Genomic DNA, 21,215 nt, shown 5'->3' with positions numbered 1-21,215 from the left:
GAGATTAAAACAAAACAATGGTCACTAATTAGAAGTACCAAACGAGGATTTGTAAAGAAGAATGTCGGAGGATTTCGATATAAGCCAAGAGGAGACTGGTTTTCCTGTGCTAAAGTAAGGAAACTTTGCTTCCTTTGCTCCTGTCAACAAACATTGGTTTTTACAAGACTCACATACGCAACGCTGACCTCATATGGCAAGCTACATTAAAGTGATTATTACCTTTTGAATACGGATATTTTTCTTACAAAAACGTATTGATTCACTACAAAAGGCCTTTGTTCACCCTATGGTGCCGCATGAGACACTTTTTTTATGGATGGGCGCTTTTTATTTCACTTCATTTGGACTGATGCACTGCAACACCCGTTGAGTGCCATTAAACAGCTTGAAAGATCAAAGACAATTTGTTATATAACGCAGACTGGATTTGTCTGAAAGAATTCATATACACCTAGGATGCCTTGACGGTGAATAATTTATGGGCTAATTTTCATTTTTTGGTGAACTAATCCTTTAACAGAATAGGGAATGTCAATATTTTTAAGTAAGCTTTTACATTTTAACACTTCAGTAGACAAGTTTATGAACTACCAGAAGAGTTTATTGATGGGAGCTTAATGTTCTTTGTCAATTTAGGCTGGTAGATCTCCATTAGCCATTGGGTCTCCAGTTTCTGGAGCCGAGGACCCTTCTGGATCCCCTATGGGAGCACAGGATATGGGGAGTCTTTATCGTCCACCACGAGGCCTAAGACCCCAGCTTGGCATTGGTGCTGTTAACAGGACTCCCTCTGCTACTGCCAAGAACAGGATGGTCCTAACAGGCCAGCCGAAGTCACCACTGACCCTCAGTCAACCAATGCAGGCAGTAAACCCGACCACCCAAAACCCTCAGGAATCTCAAGGTAAGATCATTGGTTCACTTTGCATGGCAAAATTAGTAATGTAACATAAAATTGAATGCTTCACATGCTACACTGGGGCAAGTTGAGTGGAAACCCAAGCCAGAGCAGTCTTAGAAACTGTTTTTGACTAATAGAATTGCCAAGGCTTCATCCTAAGGGCAAAAGTGACTCTGAGAGGATTGGAGTATTTTGAGATGAATAGATTTAAATGGAAGATAGGAAAAGAATGCCATATGCAGTCTTTTCATCCCTGTCAGCTATGCATTTGTAAATGTAACAGATAAACTCATCCCAGCCACTAGTCAGTGTAAAATACACTTTACCTCCTGGCATTCAGTTGAATATAAATAAAATTCACATTCGTCTTGTGCCATGAGGGAGTTCTCTCTGAGCTTAAAAGCTCCTCTCCATTTCTAAAGCACACTTCATTTCTGACAACTTTTCCTGCCAAGGTGAAGATATGAATTATTTCATCTTAAATCCACTACCAGCATTGCCATCACCCTCCATGTTTTTTCTAGAGGGCATCTGTCTATCTGCATATTGTTATCTCAATGAAAACCCATGACAGTCTCCATTAATGCATGTGGATGCTGATTTCTTGCTGTTTGGCTCTGTTTGAAGTGCAAAGCAATTAACAGTTAATTCATGCCAATAACTATGCCTGATCAAAATTATTAACTGTAGTTGAGACATGATATGATTTTTTATGGTGTAAAGTTGCTTATGCAATAAAAGATAAAGCGACAGTTTAGTGCATAAGCATGAGTTTTATTCCTGCAGTAATATAAAATAAGTCGAGAGGAAGGTTAACTTCGCCTGGTATGACTAGACTTTTGCCTGTCTTGCTAAAGTTGGAAAATTATTTTCCATTGTAGTTATTGTCATCTCATGCTATATTATTTATTCACATCCTCAAACAATGAAAATATTTGATTCTGGACATTGGGTTCCTTTTAAACACTGTATAAAATCAAAATCTTTTTGGAAGTTGTCTAATGCGGTGAATTAAAATAAACTGAGGAACAATATCAAAGAATCACTGATTGCTAATTGGGCTTTGTTATGTCTTTAGATAGCAATCACTAAAATCAGAGGTTAACAGACCAGTGGAGTACCATCTTTTTTCATTGTATAAAGAATGTTCGTGTTTTATCAACATGACGTATAGTTTAGTATTTCAGTTTTCATTGATGGGGTTTATAAATGTTTAAGTGAGGGCTTGTTGAAAGTGTTCTAGTAATGTATTCATGCATTTTAAAACTCAGTAAGAAATCAATGAGTTCTTGAGCTGCAAGCCATAATAATACATTTGCATACAAACACACACACACACTTCTTATTTATTTCCAATACAAACAGATTGGGAAAATGACACCCCTTTGGTGTTAAAGGGATAGTTCACAAATGTATGTTTAGCAGAATGTACAATCTTCTGTTTTCCATACAGTAAAATAAGTGGGAAGAGCTTTGGTCACCATTCACTTTCATTGCAGGAAAAAAAATAAATAAACATACACTAAAAAATGCTAAATCAAAGCAATGATGGATGATCATTTAGTGTGATCCGGGCAAGTCTGGAAATATGGGGTAGTAGGAACAGGAAGGAATAAAGACGAATGATGGAGGAAAAAATGGGAGAGTGAGAACAGCAACACATTTATCTTTAATGATCACCCTCACATGGAGAAGCTGCCTGCAATTTCATTAAAAACCTTGATGGCCTGGGGTTGGGGTGGGGGGTCGCTGGGGGAAGCGATGGAGCCGGGGCAACTTTGATTAGAGATGAATGGATGAGAGAGGGTGCTTTGTTGTGTGCATTTGCTTGAGTGTGTATGTGTGCATTTTCATTTGTGAGGAATGAGTATCTGAAGCATACTGCTGACATTGCAGTCTAATAAACATCTGAGAATGCGACAGACGAAATGAGAAATCATAGATTGTCATTTAGTATGCGCTACGCTTTGCTGCAATCACAGGGACATAAAGTCAAGGTGCTTTATCTCTAAGAGCAGGAGGGGAGCATTCCCTCCACCTGCCCCAAATTATGACCTTGGGTTGGGGGAGTCTGGGAGTTCAAAGCAAGCCTTGAAGTGGGTTCCTAAATTCACCCCGCGGTAGCTCTTTGCATGTGCATATTTATGTATATTTTTGTGCAACCCATCACTCTTCTCCATGTGAATACTACAGTGGTATAGATGTTGATGAATGGCCGTGACATGCTGTGGTCAGAGGAGGCAGACAGCAGCCAACCGTAAAACACCACAGTTTCTCTCTCTTTATATCCTACTGTGAGTCTCTTTTAGGCTAGTCTGCTTAGAAATAGTTCATTCCAGGACACAACATTCACTTTCTTTGTTCTTTTGTTCCATCTGTTTCTCAGCTGAATCAGTCATGTGATCATGTATGCCTCATTTTGTCACAGCATTATTACAAGGATATGTTATGCATAACTGACCTTCATATTGACATACACTAGAAAAGCAGTATGTGACTTTTATTTTCCAAAGTTCGATTTTACAAATGGTGTTTTTTGAGTTGCTAATTATAGTTTTTTTCACCTCAGATCAGAGAAAGCCAGTGGCCACTGGGTTAGCTGCTAAATCCCTCCTGCCGAAGCCAGCTCAGTCTGGGCTGCGCCCTCCCGGTTACTCGCGCCTCCCGCCGGCTCGTCTAGCCGCCTCTGGGTTTGTCCGGAGCTCTAGTGTCTCCTCTGTGTCCAGTAACCACTCAACTGACAGCACACGGAGTGAGCCCTGCCGACCTGCCTACCGTAAGTTACTGAAGCACAAATACTATGCATTCAGATTAATAATTGAAGACTTAAATGTGCAGTGGGGTCTGAAAGTCTGTGTCCAAATAAAAAAAAAACACGTTATATATATATATATATATATATATATATATATATATATATATATATATATATATATATATATATATATATATATTTTTTTTTTTTTTTTTTTTTTATATACATATTCAACAATTCCTGTGATGCAAAGCTGAATTTTCAGCAGGCATTACTCCAGTCTTCAGTGTCAAATAATCATTCAGAAATCATTCTAATATGCTGATTTGCTGCTCAAGAAACATTTCTTATAATTATTCATGTTGAAAACAGTGTGCTGCTTAATATTTGTGTTGGAAAGGAATAGTTCAACCAAAAATTAACATTCTGTCATTAATTACTCACCGTCATGACGTTCTAAACCCGTAAGACTTTTGTCCGTCTTCAGAACACAAATTAAGCTATTTTTATGAAATCTATAAGCTTTCTGATCCTCCATAGACAGCAATGTGTTGCAGAAATGTAGCAAGGATATTAGTAAAATGGTCCATGTGACATTAGGGGTTCAACCCAAATTTGACAAAGCTACGAAAAAAACTTTTGCAAAAAAAAAAAGAAGACTTTATTCAACCATTCGTCCTTAGGATTAGAAGAATTTTTGAATAAAGTTGTTATTTTTTTATTATTTTCATAGCTACATTCAAGATAGAAATCTTGTAACAATGATTAAAAGTGACAGACAAAACATTCACAATTTAATTAATCTTTGCCACACAGATGGGAAATCAAGAATTACCTGTATTACAGTGTATAGTCCCTTTCACACTGCCATTCCGGCAAATACAGGAGTAAAGTGTTCCTGCAATTGTTCCCTGGTCGCTAGATTTTGCACTTTCACACTGCCAGTGATGACCCAGGATATGTGCGTGCTTTCACACACAACCCTTGAAGATCCCGTAATGACACGTGACATCAGCGCGTGACGTGTAATGTACGAGTCGACAACGCTAGGCACGTTATACTTTCACTGAAGCAAGTGAACGATCTCGGCGTCAGCGCGGAAAGTGAGGAACTAACTGATCTCTGCTTCATTACAGTTTGCACATATGTTTTCATCGCGAACGTTGATCTTCCTTCAAAACAGCCGGTAAAATCACTTCGACACGGATTTAGATCTGGCTTTTGTTCACACAGCGTTCGTCCCAGGTTGAACCCCGCAATGTTACTAGGTCCCCGACCCGGGTTCAACTCGGTAATCGATCCCGGGACGTGGTTGCTTTCACACAGAAGGCGACCCGGCAATGTTCCGGAAATATTGCGGGTCCGACGTGCAGTGTGAAAGGGGCTAATGATGTAGCTGTCCATCTGTGTAAACAATGTGTAAGGTAATTAAATCAAAAAGTACACGATTTATAAAGTTATTGGCTTCTAAAGTAAGGAGTCGACTCTGAATCGCTGAAACGAGTCGTTATAGATTTCAAATCTTTTGCCCATCTCTATGTACCTCACTAGAACACTTTGCATAATAATCTCCGCCTACCGTCTTGGGAGAAACGAAGCTCTGACCTGCCCCCCCCCCCCCCACACACACACACAGACGCTCTGGTTGGTGTGAGAGCATCATGTCGAGGAGACAGTGTGTTTTTAATTGTAAAGGCAGGTTTGTTTTATTTTCACTGCCAAAGAATGAAGATCAGATGAACCAATGGCTAAAATTCATTTTTACCACAATAACAGAGCAGTACAACAAATCCCTTTTGTTGTGTTCACAACATTTTACTGATGACTGCTTTTCTAATCTCGATGAGTACAAGGCGGGATTTTCAAAGCGTTTGGCCATAAAAGAGGGTTCATTACCAACTTTATTTAGACCAACAAGCATCTCCAATTCACAACGCGAAATATGATTATGAAGTTATGTGTTTGTTTTCTCCCGAGCGTCTTATCAGTATGTGTGCTGTCTGCAGCCTTTCTCTGCGCTGATCTTCATTTACAAACACGTCATTAAAATGAAGTGTAACAAGTGCTGCTAACAGATATTATGTGATAAAGTAATCCATATGAAAACAACGCAATGTCCGTTTTTCACGTCTCCCTTCATTATATCTAATGTGACCATGCCCCTGCGCTGAACGCACTATTCAGATTCAAACTCTTCAGAAGAAAGAGCAGTGAGACTGTTCAAGTTGTTTATTTTACTGTTTGCTTCACGATGAGAGGAATAAGACATAATTCACCCCAAAAAGATGCTAACGCATTGTTTACCATGAAGTTGTGTGCGGAACAACCAATCAAAACTGACTATGTTAGTTGACCAATCAGCACAGTATGCTACCGAATCTTTTGAACAGCTTTGCGCGAACCGTTTGGGGAACTCAGAGAATTTAGGTAATTTTAAAATGATATTTTGACAAATTGACAATGTTTTTTAACCTTGGATGGATTTAAACCTATTGTACAGGACTTATAAACAGTGATAGGAAGCTTAGAATTTTCATCTTACTGGGTCTTTAAACAAAAGACATTATCATATTCATATTTTCCACTCTAATTGTTGTCCTAAAATGTTTTAATGTATTGAAAATAGAAGCAATTTTGCACCACTGAACATCTGTACACACTATGTCTAAAGTACGTGTAGCTAAGTGCGAGATCCCTGAAGTACAGTTTACATAAAAGGGTAATGCTCTTCTTTTAGAGTTAATTATAATGCATTTGCATCATTTTATTAACTCCGCCTACAAGCAGCATCCAGGTCTCCTTTTGTTAATATATTTTGCTCATAACTTCTTGCTCCAACATGGAATCATGGGATATTCAGCACGATATATGAAAAACATGAAGAAGTATTTGTTTTTTTATTTTCCTCTTTTCTTATTTGGCCTTTGCTTTGGGTCACAAAAGAAACTTTGCATTTGATCCGAGTGGGCTTCTTTCATAACTAGCTCCGTGAGTCAACACGAATCTTCCTCAGTATGATCAGAGCTGCTCAGTTCTGCTGAAGTAGATTCTAGGCTGCTCTAAGAGAGGGCTGTCTTTGAAAATTGGCATCTGCGTGTGCCGCATGTGTTTTTAATGCGACCTACATAAGTGATGTTGGCCAGTCTTCTCCTGGTAACAGTTGACGTAGCTGCAGTTTCAGGCATCCGGAGTTAAATGCGTCACTGGATAAGTTATGTCATCAAGTAAAGTCTTTTTATCCTGAACTCACATGGGAAGTGGAATCCCTCATCGTTCACATTCCTGTATGTAAGAAGCAAACAGATGCATGAAAGAAATGCTAAGAGAAAATAAGAAGGAAGGAGTCGGTTTGCCGTGTTCTGTGCTGCAGCGTCCCCAATGGCTATTTTGTATATATTTTTGTAAACATGAATTATAAAGAAGGACAGGACAAAACATCAGATAAAATGTTGGTAACACTTTTTACAGTGTCCTTATTACATATGCATTTACTTACTATAGTAATAACAATAATAATAGTATATTATGCATAAATACAAACAAATCCTAACCCTATAATAAGTACATGTTAAATAATATTACTTAGTAATGAATTGTAAATTTACACTGTATTAAGGACACCTTAAAATAAAGTGAAACCAAAATGGCCTGCATAACTATTATTTTAATATGTTTTAATATTATTAAAGTATTAGTTAATTATTTCACTAAATATAAGGGGTGGCATGGTTCTCTGAAAAAAACACAGTTCACCACACACCGTTCGGCACGCGCTGGGACCGCGGTTCAACTTAAATCTGACAAAGCATCTGTAATATGGTTGGCTCTAAATAACATGTAGGCCTAAAACAAACATGGTTCAGCTAATATATGTTTCTGTTGATGGATGCAAATTCTGGCTTCCCAGACATTACAACAACAGCGATGAGAGAAAAAAAAACACAACCCTGGACGAATCGTTCACTTTTGTTCAACGCGAATGCCGTATTCTGGAATATGAGCAGTCATTTATTCCGTCATCACCCAGGTGCTGATAGCGCTCGCCCACAGAAGAGATCTGAACAGCACACGTTAATATTTAAACTAAACTCATTTAAGCTTTGCCAGTTTAAACATTTAAGAGCCAAAGGACGCGAGCTCGCACGTTCATTGAGAAGATTTTTTTTATTAGAAAGTATAGTTTTTCCATAAACATATACCGAACTATACCCAAACCGTGAAACAAACAGAACCGTGAAAAAGTTGAACCGTGCTACTATATACACACACACACACACACACACGCACACACACACACACACACACACACACACATAGTGTGTTTGTGTTAAGTATTTTTTTTTCTTAGTATTTTAGTATGTATATTTTGTATTTATCTTTGATTTATTTTTTATTTCAGTTTCAGTTGAGGTCATTTTAGTACTTTAACATATTTATTTCTGCCAAGACAACAATATCAGTGTCTGTTAATTTAAGTTTTCTTAGTGTTTTAATGTTTTAATCTTTTTCATGAAGTGATTTTATCATTTTATATATATATTTTTATATTTCGATTTTTATGTTATTTTTAATTCAGTTTTAATTTACTTAAGTACTTAAACGTATTTATTTTAGTTTACATTTTTAAGTTTTTCTTCTAATATGTATTTCAGCTTTATTTCTGAAAAACTTTTTTAATAGATTCAATTTTAATTTTAGTTAACAATAATAACACTGAAGAATATACTGTACCACTGAATTTAGAATGTTGTTATCTAAAGCCTAGCATGCAGACATTACTAAAGTGTCAAAATTTTGGGGTCACTGCAGATATAATTGGGGTCGTTCCAAACACTGTTTTGTATCTACAAAATTTCTTACATCATTTATCACACCATAGTCATGTCATTACTGAAATTTCCGTTGCGAAGCTCATTATTCTTCTTTGAAATTAGGGCTGTAATTCACTCAGTGTGAATAATATTCAGTACAGCTGTGCATGCAATGCCTGTATGTAACAAATCTATTAATAGCCTTCGTATTTTCACAATCCTTCCACACTATTTAATATGTAAGTCAGAGGTGCAAATGAATGTTTCTCTCTCTCTCTCTCTCTCTCTCTCTCTCTCTCTGAAGTGTTGAATGTGCTACAGGGCTGATTGCAGATTTGATGGTGTTTCGATGCATATTGACTGTCTGGCAGTCAAAACACTAGATAAAATGATTAGCCTTTAGCTGTGACTAAGAAATGACTATTATTAGCAGACATTAATGATCTTTGGGTGTGTAAATAGTACTGAGGAGTATTATGGCACAAGTGTATGAATTTTATGAAGAGCCTTTTCCCCCTGTGTGGTGACCACCTGTCCGCTTAGGTAAACAAGGGCAATTGCAGGACATGTGTATATGTTACCGGTGTAATGCCTCAGGCTCAGTGTTGAATCAGTTTGACATATTGACCTAGTATTCCTGTAGATAGCAGAAACCTCCCTGCGGGACTGGACGTCACAGACATTTATCGATTTCTCAGGTCTGATTGATTGAGGCTAGTCCACTTGTAATTGGCTGAATTGGAGAGTGTGAATGATGGCGGCAAATGCTACTGGACTTATTAAGCTATTGTTGGATAGGTAGAGCGGCAAGCCAGTATTTGGCTCTCATTTTCATCTTCGTGTAGAGCCAGCACAGTAATTGGTTATGCTTTAGGAGATGAGATCTGTCACATGACCTTTGTTAGTCTCATGTCATGGCTTGATTTTGTCTAAAATATCGGAGGAAACTCTTAAAGGGATAGTTGAGGCAAAAAAATCAATTCTGTTTTTCTAGTCATTTAACCCTTGTATGCATACCTCAGGTCTTTATAGGGTCGCTAGCAACCCGAGGAATTTAATAGTGCAATATCCTTTCTGTGCAATAATAATTAAATATCTGAAGACTCAAAAAGTGCAATTCACTTTTATTCCTCACTTTTATAGACAATTGTGATGTGATGTTTCATTCATAATTACTGCTGGCATAAAACAAAAGAATATAATTTGCTAAACTTTAACTGGTTTCATTGGCTTTACTGTAGAACAATGACTGTAAGCAGTGAAATATAAATGTCCCTGGCATTTGGGTGGATGTGATAAATCAAAATAAAGATTTTTTAAGTCTTTGAAAACAAAAATATAGTTGAGATTGCGAATATGAAGCAGATGCTGAATTTACTTGGAAAGTGCACTCTGACAGCTACAGTAAAAATAATATTAATATTTTTATAAATTTTTATTTTAATTTTATTTAAAGGTTTAGTCATTATGTTACTGTCATTTTTAAAAAAAATATACATTTAGCTTTAATTTTTTTTCTCAGTTTTAGTGATTTTAGTTTTTAGGTTTTTATTTTTGGATCTATTAAAAATATACATATTTTTTATAATTGCTATTAATATTTTATTTCAACTTTATTTCAACTACCAAAAATAATTTGTTATAGTTTTGGTTACAGTGTGGAGGACAGTAGATTTTATTTAAATACATTAAATTATACATTTTCTTTGTTACACGTTCTCATGTAAAGCTATTGTAAAGCTTTAGAAAACTTGGAATATAGCATGATCGACAGCATCAGTTCCCATTCACTTTCATCGAATGGAAAAGAGCTGCACATCCTATTGCATTCCACAGAAAAAAGAAAGTCTTAGGATTTGTTAGAAAAAAAAATATATATATTCCTGAAAAATTATATCTAACAGCCGTTGCTTTTTACAGCCAGTTGTGAATGGACTTTGCTATGAAACCAAATAAAACAACAATTTATTGATAATTATCCGCATTCATCTCTTCTTGTCTGTCTCTGTCTCTGTCTCTGTCTGACTTTGTCCTCTTTGTACCAGTAGGGAGTGAATGGCTAATAGCAAGCTTATATTAGCCACTGCTCTGAAAGGCAACACTCTGTTTGAAGCTGTTGGCTTCTGACTGTGAGCTTCTGAGAGACCCAGCATCGTCTGACCTTAACGAAGACCCAGACAGAGTTTCTTTATATAGAGAGATCACAGTTCCACCTTCACTCTCAGAGAGAGTGCAATAAAAGATGCAGTTTTCAGCAATTTCAAATATCACACCATGTAGCTACCCTTATCTCTGGCTAGAGCAACATGTCCTCATTTTTATCCCTTTTTTATCTGTCTGTGTGTAATTCATCTTTAGAGATTGCTAACTGTCAGTTTGTTGGTGTGAGATCCCAGCTTGCATGCAGGATTGATGGATGCCATCTCTTGCCACAGCCTGTCGGGATTTTGCCCAAAACTCTTAATTCTTTCTTTTTCTTGTTCGCCGGAGTCTGGGTTCATTCTCTGAAGGGGGATTCTTCAGTGACAGTCGCTCCTTGAACATGACTTATCCTCTGGTCTCTGGGATATTTCTGATCTCCTCAAGTAAAATCATCAAGAGTCAAGTCACAAGTTTGAAGTTGTTCTAGTTGAGTTGCTTGTAAAAAAAATAAAAAATACAGTGTGCGATAACACTTTTAACTTGAGGCACACTAACAAGTTGAAACATCTCAGATGTGACCTTTCCAGCAACAGCAAAGTAAAGAACAAGCCGAGGAGATATATATACAGTACATACATGCCTATAACGCAAAGACAATGACCTTCAGTTAAGGTGATTCTGCCTTTATTGGTTTAATGTCATCCTTCTTAGATGTGTCTAAACATCTAAAGGGTCTTTCTGTAATGATAATGGTCTTGTAGACCCTGGTTTCCATTGAAAGGGTTCGGGGTCTGTTCTTATGTGCCATAGATCCCTCTTATACCTCTTATAGTGCCTGTGTACTCAAGGTGAGTTACGAAACATCTAGCTAACACCTGGACTGGTTTTATTCAGAGAACAATCTCTGAGGAGAGCACGTGTGAATATTGTCTGAGATCAGCATTGTGTTCTGCACTTGGGAACTTGCACCACTTACACAGGTGATGACAAAAAATAGATAGGAGAAAATGAGTGGTACAATATCAGTATTGTAGTGAATATACCTGTGTTTATAGTGGAATGAATAGTGCTACCTTCAGTAGTGTGCTTGGATTGGTTTATAATACGCACTGAACTTCTCATGCCAGGTGAGCTACACTAGTTTTGTAATACAAACTGTGCTTTGTGTATATTTATTGTGCAGTATAGGTCTACATTATATATTAACTAATAGCTCAGTACCTTGTATTTCAGATTTGAGGTAGAATATGAGTTATGAATTACAGTAATTATGTGCTTTTGCTCATTTTGTAGTGCATGTTACCATTTGTACACTACATAATATTGGCTCCATCTCAATTTTTGTATTTATACTATGCAGGGTTATTACAGTTACTTAAACTAAAAAACTAAAAAACTTTTTTGTTACTTGAAATAAAAATAAAATGAGAATAAAAAATAATCATAAAACCTTAAACTTATATTATTTCAGGGAGTTGCCAAGGTAACATTTCTCGTTTTCATTTAGTTTGACTAAATGGCTAAAACTGAAGGGGAAAAAAACTGTACAGGTATTTAATAAAAAAAAAGAAATACATAAAAATAACTCAAACTTTAACTAAAATTTAAATGAATGTAGTTGTGTAGTTCATTACGTCAAGTTGCTGTTAATCTATGTTTCATTTGGCTCAATAAAAGAAAATAATAAATACATAAAAACAAAATTGAAATGAAAAATATAAAAATGAAAACTAATTCACAATGTTAATAAAAACTATAATGGTATCTTGATGAAATGCTATTACTGTTATTTTAGTATAATTATATTATTTAATAATATTTTGAACTTGATTTATTTGTATATTTACAAGTTGGGGTAATTTTGCTGTTTTGTCATTTGTATTAGTTTTTCATTAAATGTCTAAATAACTTTAAATATTTAATTTCCTTTTTTATTTTCATCAGTTACAAATGCTAAATTTTCATCTAATATTTATATTTTATTTTAATTTTGTTTTATTTTAGCTTTATTTGGATTGCAGAAAGTAAAAATGATTTTGTAATAATTTTAGTTTTAGTTCAAAATAGTAACACTGGTAGTTAATCAGTGTTAGAGATTAGAACAAGCAATTCTTTAAAAACTATAAACTATAAAAGTAAATTATTTTAAGCACAATTTTAATGTGCTGTACATTATTTCTTATCTCACATATTATTTAGGACAAGCGTAATACACAGCTCATAATTTAATTCTACACAGTATGTAATTAAAACACAATTACCTGTCACTTTGTACCCACTATCTAGTGCACACTGCACAGTGTAGTCTTAAAGGATACACATGGAAGAGAAGTGAGAGTAGGAAGTGAGGAGAGGTGAAGAAGGGGGAGGTGTGAGAGCACAGATGCCATCGCTCCAGCCCATCTCTGACTCATGCACACTGCTGAGAACAGATGGTTCCTCACACAAACACACCACAGCAAACATGCACACTTACACTCTCAGGAACATTCTCACACACTGAAGTAGGCCTACAGTATACACTGCTTCACTACAGGTTTATAGCGTCTTTGTATCAGTGGTGTGTTTAGTGAATGTGCTTCTAAATTCTGCATCTCTCTGACTGTCAGATTTCACATTGGGCAGTCTGTGCTCTGGGCACTGCTGACTCACACACTCACCAAACCGCTGAGCCCTGGTTGATCCTGCTGCGCAGAGAGATGCTAATGAACATATTCTCTATTTTTACCCATACTGTTTCCTCCTGCATTCACATTAAGCAGCTGTGCCTTGTAAGGCTCAGATAGGTTGGATTTTGATGTATGTGGCCTAGAACTAGCTGCTAAGTATTACTCTTAAATATTAATACGGTACAGTGATGATTTTGAATGGTTGTATGCCTACCTGCATTAGCATTTTAGCATTAGCACTGACCTTCTCGCTCCTCTTTGCTAACCTCATAGGAGCCTGATAATGTTGTTCTGATTTCCTCACTTATTTATTTCCCTGAAAGCTTTTACGGGATTTTTTTTTTCTTTGGATGAGGAGTCGGACCAGGCTTTTCTTCTGCAAAATCCCAAGCCGTCTCCAGTTCTCTGTTTCAGCTAGCTTCCGTTTCCGTTATCCCTCTTAAGCCTCCCAGAGAGAGAGCAAGAGAAGAGTGTGTTTCTCAGAATGCTGCAGGCTGTTTAGCGCTGTATCTTCTCCAGTACTTCCATTTTGGCTTGATTTCTTAATTTAGTACATTAACTTTCAGTAATGTGTATTGTGGTCAGCCTGGTGTGTAAAAAGTATCTTCTCAGAGTCTATCATGGGTAAAATATTTAAATAAATAAAGTAAAAACCCAAGTTATAGTGCACACAGCCTAGTTAAATAGTTTTTGTGACCTTTGCTGGATCCATTATTGGAAATGAAAATGTCAACCAGTTATGGTTTGATTTACTTTTTTTGGCCTGAAAAAAGGTTGAATACTATTGTCCCTGTATTTTTGTGAAAATTTCTGTGTACTAGTTTTACTCTAAATCTAGTGCATACTTCCAGTGATATTGTTTTATTGCCACTTTGTAATTTTGTACTTTATTATGCTATACTGTATTGTGCACACTACCCGTTGTATTTCATGCTACATTTTGTACTTGTACTGTACTATATAGAACACACTACCTAGTGCACAAAACAGTGTCCTTATATTCTACTAATACATTTTGTGAATTAATACTGTATTACATGGAGAACACTACACAATATGCTTGTGTTTTAGTGCACAATACTTTGGGAATTCACACTGTATTTTATATGCACATTATGTAATTTATTGTTCACACTACCCAGTTTACTAGTACCTGTAGTACACTATAAAATACACACTACATAATAATGGTACTTTTTAATGCTAACAAGTTTGTGAACATTATACTACCTAGTGCACACTATGCTACCTAGTGCTACACACCTAATATGCTTGTGTTTTAGTGCACAATACTTTGTGCATTCACAGTGTTCTACAATAATTAGTGGACATTATGTCATTTCCTGTGTGCACCCCACAGAGTGTACTACTACTTGTAGTGCATCATCCAGTGCACACTGTATTGTAATGGTACTTTTTTAATGCAAACAAGTTTGTGAACACTTTACTTGTTCACAAATGCTACGCAATGCACACTATTCTATTAGAGTTTTGTATAGTTTTTTGTTCAAAACTTCAGTACCTTACTACAAAATTAGTGATTTAATGTAATAGTTTTGTATCATACTATCTAGTTCACACTGCTCGTAAGTTTGTGATTTCTTACTCTTTTTTTTAATTACCTAGTGCACACTACCTAATGGCCTGCTGCACACTACTTTTGTACTAGTGCAGGGCTACAGTATGTATAGCACACTACTTAATATGCTAGTGTCTAAGTACATAATACTTTGTACATCATATTATAATACAGTGCACACAACCTAATGTCCCACTGCACACTACTTTTTGTGCTAGTACTGTAGGTATAGTACACTACCTAGTCCACACTGCATAATTTCTAAATGTTTTAGTGCACACTATTCCAAATATTATTATTATTATTATTATTGTTTTCAGTCAGTATTTCTCAGGTCCTTGTGGTTTTAGTACTGAAGTGGCAGCCATCCTGACATTTGGCTGGGAGTTGGATTTGCATAATGTTTGCTTCCCAACATCCTCAGGAGCACCTCTGATGCTCTGTGCTTAATAATGCATTGCAAGCGCCATCTCTTAATGGTCACTGCTGTGTTCGCCGGGCCTGATTTTTCATTCTGATTCTCTCTCTGTGCCATCTAAATGTTGCAAGATGGGAAATAACCTTCTGTGCTGGAATAACATCTGCTCCCATAATATTTCCTCTATCATTTTATAAGCCATTCCAATCCTTATGCTTAAGGTGAGCTCCTGCCTCCCAGATATTGTCATTCTGCTTGCATCCCTTTGCTTTCTGTTTTCACTTCTATTTCTGTCCCTCTCTCCTTTTCTCTCGAGTGGACTTGTCAGTGGTGATTTAACCAACTAGCCCTTCTTTTATCTCCTCCCCAGCCTATCATTTATTTTTCTAAAAGTGGCGCTCAACGTGGGGCACATTCCTATCCCCTCCTCCTTACTTACATAATGTTTTCCTCCATCTCTTCTAAAATACTTTCTTTGCTATCTTGTCCTGTCGTATTATGCATGTCTCTACTGTGCAGAAGACCAGTGAAGAAGTGCTGATTGTTTGGTTCACAAGCTAATTTCTTTCCCACACCAGCACTGCATTAAATTAGTCTTCTATTATTTCTGCATTCTCTTCTAGTGCATTGTATGATAAATTATTCAGCTCCAACTAAATTGTATATTTTTATTACTCATGTTGGCCGATAATTTGTCTTCATTATGATCCAAATGTCAGCAGCATTTTAAATTCAGCATGTGTGAATTGCTTCACTGTATTTCCTGGGCCTTAAATCTGTGTGTGTATGTGTGGCTTTTTATTTTATTTTAGAAAGCTTGTATTTCTTTTTAAAGAAAAACTATTGTATTTCCACTTAACTAAACAAACATTTAAATCAAATTAATTTGAGATTTCCTTCAATTGAAAACAAATTAGTCAAAACTAGAAAGCATAATGATATAAGCACACCGGCAGATAATAGTTGGGTGCAGTATGCAAAAAGTCTTTTCCATGTGTCAATGGGAATGTTTAGTGAACTAGAGAGAGAGAGAGAGACAGACGCTAAATCCCTTAGCATCGTAAATCAGAATGTAAATCCTGTAATGCTGTCTCACTACAATGCACTGCCACTTATTTATGTCACAGACAGAATTTTAAACATTCAGAGAATATATTTCTACATTTATTAAAACTTTTCTTTTACTGTTTTACCATTTTACTGCATTTATCAAATTCAGACATGTTACCAAAGTTATTGAGATATTTTGTTTTATTTTACTTTACTTTAATTTATCATTTTGTTATTTATTTATTTTTAATTTGCAATTTATAGGAAATATAAATTATTATTTTAGGCTAAATCTTGCAACTTATTTATTAATTATATTGTTTTATTAATTTTATTCAGTTTTTTTATTTGTTTTTGTATGCAAGCGCTGTTATTTAATTTAAATATAATATTTCTTTAATTATAATTTCAAAAAAAAATACAAAATCACATACTTTTTTTTACATTTTGTAACAGATTTGCAGTTAACAGACCTGTTTATGGTCATTTGCAAAAAAGAAAAATGCATGAACAATTAGATATGATATATATTTTAATAAGTTTAAAATATTTGTTTTATTCATATTTATTTTAATTAATTAATTAATTAATTAATTAATTAATTTGTATATCTAAATTTAAAACCAAATTTAATGTCTTGTTAATGAAAGTGATGCATATAGAACATGATGCTTTCTACAGACTTTTAACTGTAGATATTTTAGGTGCGCAATGTGATCCAACCCACACAAGTATGATGCTCCCATCATTTAGGTGATTATGTAAATCCAGAGTGCTGATGAAACTGGAAAAGAATCTTAAGGATTGAGTCTGTGCTACTAACCCAGTTCCACACAATGCAGGCAGTTAACTGGTTCTCACAGAGATTTGGAAAAAAATCCACCAATGAGCAGTGAGGTTTATTTCCCAGCAGCCAGTCAAATGCACCTCAACATCTCCTGCTGTGAGAGCTAGAGGGCTGTAGAGCACTTCCTACTGTTTCCGAAGCTCCATCTCTGCAGCCAAAACTTCGTCCCAGATCTTAACCCTTATCAGATCACCCTCAAACTGCATTTACCGCAGTGTAGCTGTTAGTGTATTTCATGCTAACAAAATCTCTTTGAATTAATGGCAGTTGTCGCCTGCTGTCTCTAAATGTCTTCTCAGGTTACATGGGAGTTATAAAATATGGTATTTAAAAGCACTTATGACAGTGTACTGTCAGCATTTCTGCATCTGTCTGCTCTTTCCTGTTCGTGGAATCCTCTCCCAGCACTTCATAAATCAGAGTGATAACAGCGGCAGAGCAGCGTTCTATACAGGCTCCTGAGAATGGTGTCGCGCTACAGTCTGAGAGTAAGCTAAAGTAGAGAGGAAAGTGTCTTTCAAAGGACCCGTTTTATAAAAGTACCTATGTGATTTGTGAAATCGGTTATGGCTTATTGAATAGATACTATGTCTTGGGGTTTTTTTCTTTTACATGGCGAGCAGTTCTCATTTTATTGCAGAGTTTGGTCTTATCGAGCTGGGCTGGGGTTATTGATCAAGACTGAGTGGGATGAACGGCTGGTCTGGGTTCAGTTGTGGGGTTAATGAGCAGTTGGATGAATTCTCATCCACCACAGATGATGAATAATGTTCTCAGATAGAAACCAAGTAAGATGAGCGCAGTCTGATTACGCATTCACTAAATCAGGGAACTAGACAATGACCTGCAGCATGGAGTGTCTAGACTACTGTGTAATGTGCAATGAATTAAATGCAATTAAACTGACGAACATTAAAGTCCACTTTTAGAGTTTTTCAAAGCGCATTTTTCAAAAGTATTTTTTTTTTTGTAATGAAGTTTGGCTATTTTGGGGTTACTTTCAGGTCCCAGCAGTGTAAGTGATGAGCCGCCACCGCTTCACCGTGTCACCACGTCACCTCCTGGAGATGGATCCAGAGCACCGTGCCGTAGCACCCCTCAACCCCCAACACCCCTGCACCCACCCGTCGCTCCTTGCTGCCCCCTCCTCGAAGCTCCCCCGTGGGTAAGTGGACCAAACCTCCATATTTCCAGCCAGTATGCACTTCAACTAGTATGAACTGCAAGAAGTATGCCCCTAAGCAAAACTGACTGCATTAGAATACAATGTGATCTTTAACCAGTACTACAAAAAGCTTGTTTCAAGAAGTTTGCTATACTAGAATTATTTGTTACAGCTAGTATGCATTACACAAATATGTACAGTACTTCAGCTGGTGTACACTATAAGGCCCTGATCAGACAGAATGCCTGCTGTATTTATTAAGGTTTTTGCTAAATATGTCTGTTTACTTAACAGCAAAAACTAAAGATTTTAGAGCACTCGCACTATAATCATTCGATTAAACTGTCAGGACAACTGATTTTGTGGTTGCCTAACCTTATATTAAAGAGGTCTTATTATGCTCTTTTACGAAGTCTTGATTTTGTTTTTGGGGTGTATTAGAACAGGCTCTCATACAAGGTTGTTTTTACATATTTAACATTATTACAACACCTCTTTCCCGAGTCTGGCATGAACGGCTTGAATAGTTCCTATATCAAATGAATGCCTGCCTTCTGAAATATGAAATGTGCTGTGATTGTTAGCTGGGCAAGTGTGTGTTGTCACTGTCGGGAAATGTCATGCCCCTTAGCAAAGCCACCTGCAAGCTTCAGTGTAAATAATGCATCAAAATCAAATCAAGCTAGTATGGGCTTCTAAAATAATGTACTATAATGCATATGCAATTCTGCTAGGATGCATTTTAGTGAGTATGCATTACAAGAAGTATGCTCTAAACATGATTCATTCCAACAGAATGCACTGCAATTAGAGTGACCTTCAACCAGTACTACAAGCATGTGTTTAAACAAGTATACACTACTAGAGGTGTACACTACTACAAGTCTTCAATAGCATGCATTATACAGATATGTATTTTGGCTAGTAAACACTGTATAGACTTCAGAAAGTTTACATTACAACAAGTTGCACTCAACTACAAGAAGTGTAGACTATAAGAATGGACTTCAAATAGTTTGAAATTCTTTGTTGCTTTCTTATAAGTATGCACAACTTCAGTATGGACTTAGTATGCCCATCGGGATAATGGATATTAAATACTGTTAGCTAGCATTTTTAGTATGCATGAACTACAAGAAGTATGCTCTAAACATGGTTCATTCCAACAGAGTGCACTACAATTAGCGCACCGAAATACAGATGTTGCATGCTTTCTCTAGTGCCAGAAGTGACCTGTCAAATGTCATGATGATTTTTAGACAGTAGCTCCAGTTTGAAGGCAGACCTTCACTGATGCACCGACACACAGCTGAGAGCGTACTTGTCAGGCATTCGTAAACAGCACTACCTCCCTGTCCATGTCCTCTACTGAGTCATTAATCTCCTCTGCATTTGTAAATAATGGGACAGTCCTGTTTAGGGGACGTTGTAGCCTATGTTTAGTCAAGACTGAAATGTAGACTTTGCCTTGAGAAGGAAACACCCCTTTGTCAGGAAATAGGCCATCCAGACTCATTCATCTTAAGACCAGCACAGGGAAAGAGGCTTGTCTACTTCGTGTGTTGTGCAAACTTTTGAAGTAAATACTTTTTATAGTGCATACTATCTGAAGTTCATACTTCTAGTACATACCTTTTATAGTATGTACTTGTTGAAACACATGCATGTTGTAGTACTGGTTCAAGATCACAGTAGTCTTGTTGAATGCATACTTGTAGCACATACTCAAGACATACATGCTGGATGAATTTCATACTTATGTAGCATTGTTATGAAAGTGGACACTTTTTGAAGCAGATAGTTTTCGTAGTGCATACTAGTTGAAGTGTATATTTATTGGAGTGCAAGTTATTGTAAACAATTTAAGTAATTTTTTATACAAGCTGAAGTGCATATTTGCATAATGCATATTAGTTCTGGCATTGGATAAAACATGCAACCTTCCGTATGCCAACTGAACTAAATTCAACCTGAATTATGAAGGAACAAGCAAACCAAATTGAAGTGTATACTATATGAAGTGCATATTTGTGTAATTCATACTATTTCTGGCACAGGAGAAAGCATGCAATCTCTGAACTTCTGTATTCCGAATGAACTAAATTCAAACAGAATTATGAAGAAACAAGCAAACAAAAACTGTGGTGCATACTACTTGCATACTTATTGGAGCACAACATGTAATGTAAACTTTCTGAATTCTTTTGTCACAAAACATGGTCTACAAACACACATGACAAAGACAAAGAAGATATAAATCAGTAATCATTAATAATTCCACACAGAGGGAAACATAAGGCAGGCAGGCAGGCAGGCAGGCAGGAGACATATGTAGCACATCAACGACAGCAACAATACGAGGGAAAACGGGACAGACTACATTAAAATACTGAAGCAAATAAAGATAATTAATGACACACACCTGAACTAAATGACACAATCAAACATGAGGGAAAACCAGGTCACACAGAGCACATGGGGGGAGAAAACACAACAAAACGTCCATGGGTGTGACATCTAAACATTGTTTACTAGCTGAAGTATAATGCAAGTTAGTTGAAATGAATACTTCTTGTATTGCACACCTCTTGTAGCTCATACTTGTTTGCATGATTAGTACTAGTTGTAGGGTGGCCATATGCACCATTCATACGGGACCCGTTCCAGCCAGGATTTTAATATCGAGGTTTTGGCTATTTGTACTGTGCAGGTTAATCGTTGTGTAACATTCATGAGAGCTATAAAGAGCAGAGCAGACTGCTCCTTATGCTTTCGAATCGCTTTCATGTGTTTGTTCGTTCGTTTGACTTGAAGCATTGTGGTGATCTTTGGGTTTTTTTGGATTTGTGCACAGCAACGCTTCAAGTCAATCGAA

At 36.5% G+C, this 21,215-nt stretch overlaps 1 pseudogene; it reads left to right on the top strand.

Moving 5' to 3' along the window:
• Positions 1-18,426, top strand: part of LOC113109478 (uncharacterized protein DKFZp434B061-like) — a 49,604-nt pseudogene extending 31,178 nt beyond the window's left edge.
• The last annotated feature ends 2,789 nt before the right edge of the window (positions 18,427-21,215 follow it).

The sequence above is a fragment of the Carassius auratus genome, chromosome 10 (assembly GCF_003368295.1).
Source record: "Carassius auratus strain Wakin chromosome 10, ASM336829v1, whole genome shotgun sequence".
Lineage (NCBI taxonomy): Eukaryota > Metazoa > Chordata > Actinopteri > Cypriniformes > Cyprinidae > Carassius > Carassius auratus.
This window is presented reverse-complemented; position numbering and strand designations above follow the sequence as displayed.